At 41.9% G+C, this 15006-nt stretch overlaps 1 protein-coding gene across 1 annotated transcript in view; it reads right to left on the bottom strand.

Annotated features, from left to right (window-relative positions):
• The window catches only part of LOC119658261 (cholecystokinin receptor type A), a 482976-nt gene that overhangs the window by 456371 nt on the left and 11599 nt on the right, over positions 1–15006 (bottom strand). The gene's annotated exons all lie outside the window — the stretch shown is intronic.

Here is a 15006-nt window from a genome sequence, read left to right as displayed (position 1 = left end):
TATAAGTTTGGAGAGAGTCTGTAATGATTGCAACCTGCTCCTCACCCATCCTGAAATCTACCTTCATTACCAGCAGCACGGTAAAAAGTTCATCTTTTGAAGTTGAAAATATTACAGCAATCTGTCACACTAGCGCATATGCATGGACTACATCCCAATCAGGGATAAACGGCAACAATAAATATACTTCCCCAGGGATACCTACCGATTCTAGCTATTTTGAAAGTAGGTTTGTAGCTATCTTTACGAAACAACTAAAGGAAATACAACAATCTATCATTCAGGCATTTTCAAAAAAACAGTGCACTTGTGCATACAGCTACGCCAAATATTGTAGCATAACAGGCGCCCTTCGTACGGATAAGGAACCGTCCGGCCAATACATTATGAACATGCGGGTGAAACCCCACACCCTGGGTATGATCAAAATTGTCTACAGAAAGGACAATCAGAAAAATAAGTCAAATATAAAAGAGAGCAAGTAAAGTTTCTTTGTGATGTATGGCTTCGGAAAGCCACTACCGACAGTTTTTATCAGTGACCGAACGCACTCCCAGTTGCCGATATCCAGCGATTACAATGCCTCAGTAGTAGGAAATTTACTTCTATTGCTTCTAATGTCACTTGATAATAGCAGAGTAAAAATGAGATCCTTACTGAATCCCTTACGAAAGGCTTCTAAAATGAGAAAGTCCCCAAGGAAGGCGGCGTTACCCCCTGACAGTCGAAATTCGTTATACAATTTTTAATGTGAAGTACAAATTTTGAAGCGAATATATCGAAACGGAATTCATCAAAGGGAGGCGAAATTATATCGAAATATCCGGGCCTGGCAAGGAGTATAAAATTATCCCATATTAAGACACTAGAGGAAAAAATAAAATTCGTCCGGAAATGACAATTATTTCCAGGACCTATGCGAACATCCTTCGAAACACGAGAAAGGACCCGGCATTAATGGCTTTTACCGGTATTACCTGAATAAATCACATCATAAAAAGCACAGGCAAGGGATTTGATGCTGAATTTACAAAACTTCAGCGGTAAATCGCCTTGGCGAAGCAAGGTACAAATTGGTTGAGTCCAGATACCCATATTTCAAGGACCGCTTGTCTTTTACCAGTGCTGGACATTCAGAAATGACATTCGAAAACGCTTTGGAACTAAAAGAGCTGGGAGAGTTAACTTTCAAGAGGGTGACATTATTGGCGGCCCAAGAATGATGCTCCTCAAAGTATCATATTGATGATATGATTGATCTTTGCGTATCAGAGGAAGCAACGCTAATTGGTTTTACAAACAAATTGGCAGGTGTTGTAATTGCGTACGCACTTACTCGTTTCTTTGCTAGCCAGGTTCCGAAATGTGGGAGAAGGATGAGGCCCCTCACTTTCCGTTTTACAAAACTACAAAGATACCCTTCGAAACCTCAAAATCAAACAAACATGGGAATATCGCGGGTAGCTAACAGAAGATAACAAACGAGCCCGTACGCGTAGAGCCGTAAAATTCCGGACATCAGTGTCGTGATAAAAAAAAATCACTTAGGACTTGTTTTCTCTAAAGTCGTCTTTAGAACCGATAAACATGCAGGATTGTAATGAACTGCGAGGGAGCTGAGATTGTCAATCCACCATCCTAAGTGCCCGTAGATGACCTAGAGGGAAGAGCTACCCCAAAAACCTAAAAAGAGGACAAAATTTACCGTGAGGGTCCGCCCGCAAATACTACTATCCAAGCGCTCTGTCGACACATGCCAGCACGTCTCTGTGCTAGCCAGGCTCGGGAATTGCGGGGGGGGGGGGGGGGTCCTTTGAGCGTTTCGATCCCTCGCGTGTCATTATACAAACTTCACATGTCTATAGCAGTGCGTGGGTCCACACCGGATCTGGAAAATAACCACACAAACATGGGGATTCGCGTAAGCATAACGAGGTAAACCAAAACGCGAGTTAAAACCTGAAAAATGAAAATAAAAAGAGAACGACGATTCGACCGCCCGCGTGGAGATGTAAACACCGTGCCGTGTTCGAAGGGATCACAGCCTCAATCCTTGTCTCTGCTGTCTCAAATCTTCAGTGAGATGCGGCCTTTGAGGTTCCCTCTCTTCCTTGACATCCTCCGGCCATTATTTTGGAGAATGTCTCCATAAGTTTTGCCGACTAAGGAGGAGGAGAAAGAAGGAAGTCCTCAAATTAAAAGAATTTAGTTAGAATTCATGATATGGGACATAATATTCTGACTTGATACCTAACTAAGTCTACAAAAACCTACGGTGCCCAAATCCGTAAAGTTTTACTTTTCTATAATTTCTGCCGACTGGTGCTTCCGCTTTTGCCGCTAATGATGATGACGAACTCGCACACGATGGAGAGCTGCTGTTGTTAAATCCGCTTAACCGAAAATTTGTCTTTTTAGCTCTTTTGATATGCTCGGTATTCCATTTGTGTTTATAATTATATTCACTGAATAAACCAGAAAATTAATTTACAAACTTTTTACAAAAAAAGGAGAAATGATTGGAAGATTACCGAGCATAGCACACTTCCTTCTAACCACGACGAAATTACCGCACTATGAAAACAAAATTATACTATTCGGACTATTAAATAAATCCTCTCTAGCGCGATTCAAAATGGTCATTTTTCTTTTTTAATGTCACTTGAAAGTTTAAAATCCAGACGAAGGGCACCGGCGATTACTCGAATTCCCGTGATGAAAATTACTTATCCCGATAAAACCATTAGAATTACGTTTAAACACCGGTCAATCCTTCGTCTTTTAATAATCTTTTCCACTCTTCTCATGCTCAATCAACACCCCCACTATTATAGTCACTTCTATTGCACTCCTCAAGCCCGTCCTCTTCCTTCATCTTCAACAGCCAAAAACGATCTCCACGCTCAGCTCAGCTCAGCTCAGCTGTCTCTAAATCAGCCGGCCGCGCTAAACCTGGTCTTGAAGTTCGAAGTTCATGCCGGCTCAGCGACAACAACTACACGTTATGCCTCGCTCAGAAGTTATAATGAAACGATGCGTTGCGAAAACAACAACAACGCTAGTAGATCTACACAAATAGAGAATGTTAGGACGGAAGAAAACGAAGGAATATTGCGTATTATCAAATACATTCTACCATCAGCTTGTCCTTGGACAAGGCAGCGAAAATGTTGTCAATATCGCGAAGCCATGACCACTACAGGGTATCCGTGCAAATGCAGATAGACTTTTTTTATAACGCCGGCCTTACATTATTTATCACCAAGTTTAAAATTCTTTTTACGGCGAACTTCAATACTTATATCAATCCTTTTTGATTGTCCCCCCCCCCTATGCACCACAAAAGTCCTCCACAAGCCGCTGCTGCTGATTCTATTATATATTACTACAAACTGCAGTATTTTTTAGGTTCATGACGCACCATATCTTCAAGAATTAATCTAAACGAAAATAAGCCGTTTTTTTTCACAGCAAAAATATCTTCTTTCCAGTCATTTTGGTCACTTCACTAGGGTAAGGCTAATCTCCAACGACCTTCCCGGCACCAATCACGTCAACCTTCAGCGGACCACTACCAAATGACCCGCAAGCCAAAGCATTGCCCTTCAACTATTGAACAGCGATCCAGCCACATGAAGCATATTTCTACTTAGCCAGGAACATACTTTAAAAATACATTTCGTAATATGCAACATGATTTAGTATTATGTTTACACAACAACTACCAAGGTGAATGGGTCTTTCATCGAAATTTTCCAACATTAACCATGAAATGTTTAAATGAATCTTAGAGTTTTATGGGAAGTAAAAAAAATGAAAGGATTTTGTAGGTAAATTTCTGAAAATGGAAACTAAAAATGGTCAGTTTTGAGGAATTATTTTAAAATGAATGAATGTTGGGATGGCAAATAGGGAATTACATGGAGGGAACTGGAGTTACTGAAGGGAAATAAATAAGAGAAAAAAATATGCTGCATACAAGGAAATGTAGCTCTCATTTGCTCGTCACTGAACAATGAGGGCTAAATGATGCGGATACCAAGATGCGACGGACACTACTACTGTTTGTGGCAGGAGCAGCGAAATCAATTCTTCCGCACGTGGCTCCCATCTGGGCGGATGCAAGGGACAATAATGCGAGCCGGAGGTGAGTCAAAAGCACTTGACAGAAAATTGGACCACTTTCTCTGAGACTATGCGGCGCATTTAAGACAGAATTGGCTGAGGCAGTATCAGTCACTAGGAGAGGGCGTTTACAATGCGCTGGCGACTAAATAAACAAATATATTGGTACCCCTTGGATGAGATAAGTCTCCCGGGTGTCTCGAATGCGCCATTACACATGGGAACATGAAACACACATAATTTTGTAGATTAGAATTCTCCCCACAAAGTAGTAATACGTACCGTTTCCACGTGGGCATGAAAAGAAGGGTGCGTATGACAGGTTTTGTGTATTTCTTATATAAAAAACATTAGAGTGGACATTTGTCCCGTTAGTAGCCAGCACGTAATGTATATGCATATATGGTATTATGTCAGAATATCCACTTTAGAGTGCTACCGACATTCAAAGTCTTAGAATATGCATTTAAGCGACAACTTTGACCTATCAGCATTATATATATACTGCCATTTCCACCACACTTACCAAGATCATGCTTTATATTATAGCCTATGTTTCTACAAAATTTCTTGATTCTGAGATGAACTTAAGTGGGGTTTTGCTGTCAATTGCGGTATAATGTTTTCTTTTAAATTTTTTGGTTGGGTTGGTCCCGAGAATGGATCCGCGAAAGCAATAACCATTTTTCAAACCCCCCCCCCCCCCCCGCCCCTCACCGTTCTTGTGGATCAAATGCCAGCACAGCTTTAAAATATACTAATCGAAACCTTTTATTTGATACCCCTCACATATTTGATGAAAAAAATGTACACCCTCATTTGCATGCATGGATACGAGCACTCTAATTACAGCTTAAATGAGCTATCTGGGTTGAGTTGTTTAAATTTAATAATAAACAAACACACTCAATTAGCTTTAATGGGAATATTGCCCACTTTCAATCCACTCTAATTGAATATGTGCTTTCATTCGATCGGCCCGGATGCTTATCCGTTATAAACGCGAAATCAAGGTTTTTTCATTAAAGGAAATTCCATAAATTAAAATTTATCTGATACAAGTACACGGAAAGCCTTGTTCGAAAATTTGCCACTGTGTTTACTCAACAATTTCATTTCATAATGCAAAATGAACATAAACTGAAATCGTATTTAATTAAATTTACGTATAATACATATAATTCATGCCCACCAGCACAAAATTCATAATAATTGAGCCTGGAGGAGAGCTATCAACCTCTGTATTTATTATATTTTATTCTAAATAAAAACAAAATAAATTTATTCAATAAAGATGTCCTGGAACTCTCGCACAGTCTAGTTCCAAATGTATAAAACCATATCATTTTGCAATACGTGTTCGTTGTTGCTAAGGATCATACCACTAAATTCCTTTTGTTTTTTATCAGGTACAATCATCCAAATCTAATTATCTGACGCTTAGTCCTTGCAATAGAATGTAAAACTAGAATCGGATGATACTGTGCTAATTAGGAGAAAATAATAATAACTCCACCGTAACCTGAATGACTGTACGCCACCGCCGTCTCAGCTCTCACCACACCTAGCAAAGTGTAAATCCATGTAATAAGAAGAAGGAGACCTATGGTCTAATACGGATAACCCCAAGCAGTCGTCTGACTTGGTGACTGGGGCTTCGGTAATGGGTAGCAATCGTGGACGTCTAGGCGCCACGCTGGCTAGGAGCGTGTATAGAATTCTCGAACAGGGATCCTTTGCGTAGACCTAGTATTCCCAGCCTCTATGCAACTCCGAGAATTCTATCTCAAATCAATGATGAGATTGCATCTCAACTATGTGCTGATATGTCGCTGGTGCAACTACAATCACTCGCGTATTGTGGTGCAGTTACGGCTATCAGATTGCGCGGTCACAAGATGCGCTTTCGACTTATTGGCTTGAGCGACCGAAGAGATCCATCATGGAAAATTCGTCTGGAGCTGGAAATCTGACTACGACCAGCATACTCTTCTAAAATACGGGAGAGGAACTCGCCAAAAGGGAACTTTAGCCGGAAAGGAGAAGGGACTACCCACTTGCCTATCATAACCTTCTCCTCCGCCTGTACCTGGAAAAACGGAAGAAAGGAACCCGGTAATGTGAACGCAACTGGCCTAATCCCGGTATGTGAAAACATATCCATGCAGCCCAGACGCCGTGAACCTGGAAGAGCTTCTAGCCGACATCAACGGAAGGCACTGCGAAAGAAGGCGACGTTTCTTGGGAGTGAAGACATGGATGTTGCTACACCAGCAAATGCGGCGATACCCAGAGAAATCGGGCTCAAGAAAGCGGAACTTTCGACGGAAGGTGAGGACAAGCCCACTTTTCAGTTAGTGGCAGTTTTCATATTAGAATGCACTTATGGTTACAAACATAAGACTTATTTAAATTAACCTGCAGCATGCTAAAGCTTCTTCCTACCTACTGTCCTAATATATTTCTGGTTCAAGAGCCACGGGTTCGTTTTAACAGAATCTGTAGTATTTGATCAGTCAACGGGACTAGGATTTTCATCGATGAAAGATCCTGGAGGCCGAGGGCCAGCGTTATGATGCTAAAATTATTAAAAGACCTTTTTGTGATCAACTTACAATACCAGGTTAATGGTAAGAAGAGAAACCTCATAGTTGCCTCCGCTTACTTACCCTATGATTCTTTATGCCCTCCGCCGACGCAAGAACTAAGGGATCTGGAAGTGTATGTAGAATCAAGTGGCCTTGAACTTTTAATAGGTTGTGATGCGAACGATCGGCATTATTGTTGGGGCAGTAGCAAATGCAATCCTAGAGAAGAGAAGCTGTCTGAATTCGTCACTTCAAAGCTGTTAGAGTTGATTAGAAACTGGCGAGTGTTAGATGAAGTCTCACTCTCAGATCACCGTTACTTAGAATTTAGCCTGATTATTGCAGGCGAACCTGTAATACAAAGACAGAATCCTAGGAAAACGGATTGGACAAAGTTCATTGAACTTCTTAGCGACAAAGTTGAACTTCCTAGACGATAGGTATTCCGCGATAGAAGATCAGTTAAAAACTCTGAATCGTACACTTTTAGAGTGCTTTGAAGAGGCTTGTCCTATTTCCCGAGGCCAACGTGATAAAACGGTTCCATGGCGGAACCGAGAACTACACAGACTCAGGAAATCAACCAGACGACTTCTAAATCATGCTTGCAAAAGCAATGAAGATGAGGACTGGCTAAACTTCCGGAACTCACAGCGTGAATATAACAGGCTCGTAAAACACTCGAAACGAGACTCTTTTAGAGCATACTGTGCGGAACTGGAAAATGAAAGGGAGACTTCCAGGTTCTGCAGAGTCCTTAATAAGGATGAATCGCAAAAGTTATACTCTCGCAGAAAACCAGATGATACTTTCACGAACTCCAGAGTTGAGTCTATACAGAGCTCTTATCGCAACTTCTAAGAAATATTTTTCGAGGATGTCTTGCTCTGGGCTACCTGCCGTCCTCTTGGCAGAAAGTAAGGTAGCCTTCATACAAATGCATGAGAAAAATGACTATTCAAATCCAAAAAACTTGAGGCAAACCAGCTTAACTAATGACAAAAGCATGAGAAAGATGACTATTCAAATCCAAAGAACTTGAGGCAAACCAGCTTAACTAGTGACAGAGGCTGGCAATACCACCAGACGGGTGAGAAGTAAATTGCAGAGGGTTTACAGGAACTATGCCATCGCCAGTGAAACCCTCCTAGTTGAAATTCTGAACAAAGCAACAGTTTTTTTTGATCACTCAACGAATCCCAATAGAGCATCCAGACAGTTCAGTTTTCGTTGACATAAACGAAAGGATATTGGGGTAGACTTTGGTGCTACCCGCCCAGTATGCTGACCATGCTGATTGAATCATTGCTGAAGGCACCCACCCTAGCATGAATTTTGCGAATGTTACCAAAAAGAAAGTTCGACGAGCCATAAACAGATCGAAGAACTGGAGGGGCCCTGGTTTGAATCAGGTGCAGAATTACTGGTATAAAAAATTGACCATTATGCACAGTCGGTTGACACATAATATAAATCAGGTAATTAGTCGGCCGGATGAATTTCCACCCTTTCTCACTGCGGGTATTAAACGGGATAGAGATCCCTAAAAAGAACACGGTGCAGGGCCCCGCGGACAAAAGACCGATTCCTTGCTTATCAACCCTCTACAAATTCATGATGTCCATTATTAGCGGAAGTGTTAAATCGTCCCTCGAAACCAACAACATTCTGTCCGAGGAGCAGAAGGACTGCCGAGTCGGTTCAAGGGGTTGCAAGGAACAAACTACTATCGACTTGGTTGTTCTAGGACAGGCAACTAGAGGCAAAAGAAACCTCATCAGTGTCTTCATCTGATGGTGCCAACAGCTCAGAGCCTATCCATATACGGAGAGGCATCTTCCAGGGGAATTCATTAAGTCCCTTTAATAATGCATAGTATTGAATCTCCTTTCATGGCTACTGAATGATGCTAGAGAACATAGTTAGTTCAAATCAAATATGGCCTACGTGCTAAGTGCAAGCTGACACACTAGATGTACTTAGATGGCATCAAGTTGTATGCTGGTACTGACGACCACCATAGAAGTCTGTTCCGAGCATGTCTACAGTTCAGCGGTGATATTCGGATGGAATTTGAATTAGACAAGTGTCGAATCTAAACTATCCACAAAGGTCATCACGAGCAGCATGCCGGACATAGGATTGGTGGTCTCCCCAAGCAAGCTATGACCTAGACAGACTTCTACAAATACCTAGGAATTCTGCAAAGAACCCGAATGCGACGTGCAAAGCTGATCCTGAAATCGCCCCTCTCGGGAATGAATAAAATAAGCGTATTGAATGTATTCACTATCCCTTCACTGGTTTGTGCATTCGAAATATTGCCGTGGACGGAAATCGAGCTGGAAAATGTTCAGCGACGGATACGGACTACTATTCCAAACTCCGAATGTATCATTCAAAGTCACTCAAAGTCTCCCGTGGAGCGGATGAACCTGCCTCGTGACAACGGAAGTAGGGAGGTAGTTGACATGGCGGCACATCACCGCCAACTCGACTCACTGCGCGCTTAATTTTCCAGCAAAGAACAAACGAGTCCTTTGCATGGGGCTATTTGCAAGGCAGACTGCGGACTGACTCCACTTAACTTGAAGGATCGGTCTTTCAATTCTCTGAGTGGGATAAAGTCAGACCAAGAACCGGTCAATGAACGCAAGTCGAAGGCAATGCACGGTAAAAACATGAATTGCCTTTGGCAGCCATTTGTGGAACAGATGGCTGAGACGGTAAGATTTATATGTGCCATTCAAAAGGGCGTGGTCGCCACCCGAGCAGTTACCTCAGGCTCTCATAATAGATGACACTCCTTAATAATCAAGAGCATGGTTCCACCTGCATTGCATGGCCAGAATCTATGATATTAAGTGTTGTTTCAAAAACTAATAAAAATATTCTCTCTCCTATCAATTTGCGCGTGGACCTTAATGATTTACGAAAGCAGAATAAACTGCATGAGAGCTTTCACGGAAGCTAGTTTCACAGCGGAATACCACAAGGATTTCATGGGCCACCTACCTGCAAATTGCAAATCTAGCTCCACTAAAGTACCCCAACAGCAGACATTTGCATGCCTTTATTATACCCAAGGTCGAGAAAGTCGGTCGGGTTTTTTTAATTCCCTCACGCCGTGTATAGAACTTCACGTGAATCTGTTTAAGCCGCTGGATCGAGCATGAGTTTACATATGTATTTGGTGTCCCTAAATACATCCCTAAAAGAACTGCCAAGTCTTCATGAAAAAGAATGTCTTTTGGTGAACATGGCAAAAAAAAAAACGAAAGGAAAGGTCCAATAACAACTGAAGGGATTATTAATCGGCGTTCACCCAAAGCAGTAAAAACAAAATCGTTATTTCAAAGCAGTGACCTAATTCCGCCACCCCCAATCCAATTTCACGCCATACTATTTTTTCAGGTGTGAAAAAAGGCGTCATTCTCGTCATTGTGAAGTTAAGTCAAGTTGAAAATACAAAGGAAATCGGAAAGTCAACCGACTGTTTGTTCTGTGGTTACTTTGATACTGGGACTTAAGTTCGAAAAAGTTGGAATGGGGGGGGGGGGGGGGGGAAACAATCCTAATAGAGCCTTCGTTGTCTGACTTAATAATCTTCCAGGAATATAAGATTGTCTGAATTCAATTCAATCCGAAACAGTTGAGATACTGAACGTATTCAACAAGTATTTCTTCTGTGAACCACTGCAATGACTCTTCAGTTTTTGTTATTCACCACGTCAGCCCATTGACATCCTTATAATGGCAAGTCGATGCTATTTATACTCCTTAATCAATTAATTTTGACTTCATCGTTACTCCAATATGCACAATCTTCACAACACAAGAGGACCATCAATGAGGCTTGCAAAAGTGCGTAACGGATATACAACTGAATGTACTAAGGAGCTTGATTCCATTCAAATATCCCTTCACATTTTTTACAAAAGAAAAGTTTCCTTATTGTCCTACACATTCTTTTCCACGTCACAATGTACGAGTATATAACTTCTTCATCATTAGTTTTCTTATCACACGGCATCCACTTAAAGGATCAATAGTAGCAAGAATACCTTGTTCTCTTTCCCTTTTGATGCTATCAAATATATTTTCTTATTCATGTATACATTATACCTTCCGTAGAGGGAGAAAAGAGTGACATCACCATACCGACTAGTCACGAGATTGCTTGTATCATTATGAAAAGGATCACCTTGGACTTATTAAAGAATTCGGCTTGCTGTCTCTAAAAAAAGGAGGGAATCCGTCCGAGGTAACAGCGAACTTAGGAAAAGCCACTAGGAAGAAACTGTGCATGAGTTAATGGCATTGGTGAGATAATTCCGGAAAGGCCACTACCCCGTGTATTCTAAGATGAATCAATCGAAAACACGGAGAATTGAATTGCTACCTCACGCAGTTCCTTACAGGGCACTATGTTTATAGGAAGCTTTTACGTCACATCGGAGAGCTCAGAACACATTGTTTTATTGAATGAAGTTTATGAAGCAGAGAAAGAAATTCAGCGATGTTACTAACGTAGTTATCAGCTCCCGTGATCACATGGAGGAGATTTTTGGACGGAGAACTCTAGCAGACTGAATCGTCCTGGTCAATTCAGAACCCTCTCCGGCAATTAGTTGTAATGATAGGAGTGGAGATAGGAGATCAAGTCGATCATCCTGAGTGGCCGATAACGACCTAGAGGGCAGAGCTATCTCAAAAAGCTAAACAAATTGGCAAAATTGACCGTGAAGGTCTGCCCACAAAGATTGAAGCTCTATCAAAGCTCTCGGTCGACACGTTCTTGCACGCCTCTGTGCTAGCCAGGCTCGGGAATGTGGGGGGGGTCCTTTGAGCGCTTTGATCCCTCACGCTTCATTACTTAAAACAACGTGCCTTTTCCGATGCGTGGGTCCGCACCGGATTTTAACTTCGATTTTACAGGGAATTTCGCGACGGCCTATCGATGGACAAACAGAACGCGAGCTAAATTGGAAAATAAAAAAAACCGGCTCGACCGCGCGCGTGGAGCCGTAAGTCTCCGGACCCGAGTGCCGCGATCAAGGAGGGAAAGATCCACGACGGATCACCGTCTCAATTGCCGTCTCTTCCGCCTCAGATCTTGTACGAGGCGCGGCCTGTGAGGTTCCCGCCCTTCCTCGACATCCTCCGGCCAGTTATTCGGTTAGAGGATGTCCCTTTTAATAGGAATTCCGCGGGAGTAAGGAGGAACTAAGGGGAGGAAGTCCTCAAACTACTTCAAATTATTCCATCGTTATTTACTTATTCAGCTTCAATACATAGTAAGACAAAAATTGAAATAAAAATAACTAAAATGTAACACTTGAAAGAAAAGAATCCAATAAAATAAAAATCATGAAATAAAAATTATAAAAAGAAATAGAAGAAGAAAAAAAAATAAACGAATAACTTACTTACTTATGTCACTCCGAGCTCGGATTGATGCTTCTATAATAGTATCTATATTTTTTCATAAAATTCAAAATTAATGATAACACATTATATAGTCCTTAGAAAAAAAACTAGCGTTAATTCACTTTTTATGTGTTTTTTTCTTTTTTTCTTTTTTTTTTTTGTTTATACACAGCGCGGGAATTCCGATACTTTACTTCGGCAGCTAAATATTAACTTACTCATCCGACACTTCAATTATCTGTCTTTTTAATTGTTTTTTTCCTCTTTGCCCTAATTCACTATGCATTTAACACTTGTCAACGATTGAACTACTTCTAACGATTTGAACTTATCCACGGAATCTTTGTTTACAATGCCCTTGCGTTAGGGCTTAGCACGATATGGTTTTCGATTTCTTCGGATTCAATTCTTTTACTTTGCTCGCGAAAAATCTTCCACTCCACCTCCAAAACCAATCTCCACTTTTATCAAAATTCCTTTCCTCCTCCTAGATTCCCTAGCCCAAAAAACTCGCTGCTTCTTTTTCCTCTGTCTTCCACTCAACCTCCAAAACCAACCTCCACTTTTCTCCAAATTCCTTTCCTCCTCCTAGATTCTCTCGCCCAAAAAACTCGCTGCTTCTTTTTCCTCTGTCTTCCACTCAACCTCCAAAACCAATCTCCACTTTCCTCCAAATTAAATTCCGTTCTCTTCCTCGATTCTTTAGCAAAACCGTTCCACCCAGCAACATTCTCGCTGTGCTTTGTTCGTGCACCGCTTCTATTCCCGCTACATAGCCTTTCTCACTCGGCAATGTTGCGGCAACATGCGCATGCGCCTGCAGATGCGGCAAATCATTCCCCTCCTGTCAAGATCAATTCGCTCGAATACATTGAATAATGTGCAATCTGCGGCGAACTTTAAGGCAATTGCACACTATTAAATGCATTGTTTAAGCAAATTAATTAAGAAAGAGCCGAATGAAATTCCGCTCCCGTCGCGCAGCCGCGGTCACTACATAGTACTGCACAATAGTTGCGGGTGAATCTGGGCGGAAACGCCAGTGAATGTAACTCCACATTGCTGAAACCTTCTCTAGTAACTTCCTGTTACGTAGATAAATTTATGGCATATTGAACAATACTTTTTATGAGTTCTCCAAAAACTTTCCCTCTTGCCGTCACAGATATTTTCGTTGACTGACCTTAATATTTAAACTTCGTAGTTAATCTCGCTCAAGTTTTAGTTGGAGGAGCACCTCTCCCCCTTGTACCATCCCAAATACTTTTTGAAATTTTCCAGCTTTGAAAAGCCATGAGAAAAAGTACCCCCGATTTCACGGTTCATAATAACCAGGGGCATTCGAAGCGTCGTGAAAAGATGCAATCCATGGTGAGTTTCCCCTTCCTCGATTGAAGCACACCTGTTTGGTTGCATGAGCCATTGAGCCAGTGTTTTTCTATCTTAATTTTTACTTTTTGCTCGTTCTATAATTCTCCAAGGCTCCGCTTCGCTGACCATGCAATAATGCATTCACTTTTTTTTCAACCACGACGCACACTACGTTTAAATTCAAAGGATTTTACACGGTGTCAGAGCTCGGGCTCGCAGCGACCAATAGAGCCTTCAATCCCTTCTGTTTATCAATTCGCTACCATGATTTCAAGTCAGCCAGATTTTGATAACTCAAGCGCTGCTTATGCCTTTCAAGGCTGCTCTCAGGAGGGGCCTTCGTACGCACGTTCTGAAAGGTAATTCCTAAATCTACTGCTGATCGCAAAGTGGTCAATCCGATTGCCCATTCGGAATCATCATCATCATCATCAACAGCGCAACAACCGGTATCCAGTTTAGGCCTGCCTTAATAAGGAACTCGAGACATCCCGGTTTTGCGCCGAGGTCCACCAATTCGATATCCCTAAAAGCTGTCTGACGTCCTCACCTACACCGTCGCTTCATCACAGGCAGGGTTTGCCTCGTTTTCTTTTTCTACCATAGATATTGTCCTTATAGACTTTCCGGGTGGGATCATCTTCATCCATCCGGATTAACCGATCACCGTAACCTATTGAGCCGGATTTTATCCACAACCGGACGGTCATAGCATGGCTCATATATTTCGTCGTTCTGTAGGCTACGGAATCGTTCATCCTCTGCTGCTGGATTATCCTCATCCATAAAGATTAAGTGACCAGCCCAACGCAACCTATTGAGCTGGTTTGTACCCACGACTTGACGGTCATGGTATCCCTCATAGATTTCGTCGTTACGTAGACTACAGAATCGTCCATCCTTATGTAAGGGGCCAAAAATTCTTCGGAGGATTCTTCTCTCGAACGCGCCAAGAATTTGTGATTTTTCTTGCTAAGAACCCAAATCTCCGAGGAATACATGAGGACTGGCAGGACGTTTGGAGTGGAACAGTTTTTGTAAGCTGTAGGCTCTGTTGGCTGCGAACAACCGTGCGCGAATTTCATCATAGTAGCTGTTATCGGTTGTGATTTTCGACCCTAGATAGGAGAAATTATCAACGGTCTCAAAGTTGTATTCTCCTATCTTTATTCTTCCCGTTTAACCAGTGCGGTTTGATGTTGCTGGCTGGTTGGTTTTCTATGCCGACGTTGCCACCATATACTTTGTCTTGCCTTCATTGATGTGCAGCCCAAAATCTAGCGCCAATTTGGGCCTGCTCGATCTGGATGGAGGCAGTTTGTACGTCTCGGGTTGTTCTTCCCATGATGTCGATATCGTCAGCATAGGCCAGTAGTTGGGTGGACTTAAAGAGGATCGTACCCCTTGCATTTACCTCAGCATCATGAATCATTTTCTCCAGGGCCAGGTTAAAGAGGACGCATGATAGGGCATCATAGACCTTTGTTGATAT

This window comes from Hermetia illucens, chromosome 5, assembly GCF_905115235.1.
Source record: "Hermetia illucens chromosome 5, iHerIll2.2.curated.20191125, whole genome shotgun sequence".
Classification (NCBI taxonomy): domain Eukaryota; kingdom Metazoa; phylum Arthropoda; class Insecta; order Diptera; family Stratiomyidae; genus Hermetia; species Hermetia illucens.
The sequence above is the reverse complement of the archived record's forward strand: the minus strand, read 5'-3'. Positions and strand labels throughout refer to the sequence as shown.